Source organism: Gavialis gangeticus, unplaced genomic scaffold (assembly GCF_001723915.1).
Source record: "Gavialis gangeticus isolate Ggan-Ray unplaced genomic scaffold, GavGan_comp1, whole genome shotgun sequence".
NCBI classification, from domain to species: Eukaryota; Metazoa; Chordata; order Crocodylia; family Gavialidae; genus Gavialis; species Gavialis gangeticus.
In genome coordinates this window covers 30,840,796-30,842,077 of record NW_017728995.1, presented here as the reverse complement: position 1 = coordinate 30,842,077, position 1,282 = coordinate 30,840,796, and positions in this window count along the sequence as shown.

The window sequence follows — 1,282 nt, the reverse complement described above, 5'->3', positions numbered from 1 at the left end:
CCCCCCCTGCGGCCCACACCACGAGGCCCGGCCCGGGGGGGGCCACGTGCGCGGAGACACCACGTGGCCGCCCCCCCACCGCCGTCTCGCCCTTCGCTGCCCCTCCCCGCGGCCGGGCGCGGGAGCAGGGCCAGGCCGGGCCGGGCCTCACCTTGGCGAGCTTGACCATGATGGCGGCGGCGCGGAAGGCTGCGACTGGCGCCTCGGCCTGCAACGACGGAGTGAGCGCGGCGTCCCCGCGCCCCTCCCAACCTCCGCCTTTCGCCCCGCCCCCCGCGTCCCGTCTGAGCCAATCGCAACCCGCTCCGCGGCCCGGCCCGCCCCCACGCGGGACCGACGCCCAATCGGCGCGGCTGCCCCCGGACGGCGCCGAGCCAATCCGCGCGGCTTCCGCCACCGACCAATGGGGAAGCGCGTTCCAAGGAAGTGTTAAGGGAGGGAGAGAGAGCCAATAGGGGAGCGCGATGTTAGGCGCCCGCGCGCTGATTGGGCCGGGTGTGGGGGTTGGGGATGGGGCCGAGCACGTGGCGCCTGGGGGACCACGTGGGGTTGGGCCTTGGGTTGGGGTTGCGGGTCTGGGCCGTGTCGGGGGGGTTGCGCGCGCTGGGCCCCTGACACTGCCCGGGGGGTGCGTACGTTATCTCCGCACCGGGGCGGTGCGTGGAACAGATAGATACCCAGAAATAGACACGGACGTGTACAGCTACCAGATGGGGATGTGTAGACATGGGGATCTGTCGGAGTGGGGCTGATAGCGGGTGTCCAGAGAACCTTGTCCGCACACGTGTGTGAGTGTGTGTGTGTGTGTAGATGCGTGTGTGTGTGCATTCGTGCATGTTTGTATAGATATATGTGTGTGTAGATGTCTGGATATGTGTGTGTGTATAGATGCGTGTGTATGTGTGGACACGTGTGTGTGTAGATGTGTGTGCATAGATATGTGAGTATAGATGCGTGCGTATGTGTGTGCATGTGCATATATGTATATATAGATGTGTGTGTATGAGCGTATCTGTGTATTAAATTCATGGGGGACACGTGGGTGTAGCTATGTATGTACACAGGCACACACCGATACAGGCTTGCTCTCCCTGTGAATCCAAGGATGGGGATGTGATTTAAAAGTGCAAAGGTTTCCCCAGGCAGCTCCGCGTGAGCAGACTGCCCTGGAGCAGAGAGGCGGTCACTGTCCAGAGTCTGCAGGCGGGGGCAGGTGCACCTTACAGACTAACCAGAGAGCGGTGGTGGACGGGCCTTATTCGACCTGGAGGGATGTGGGCAG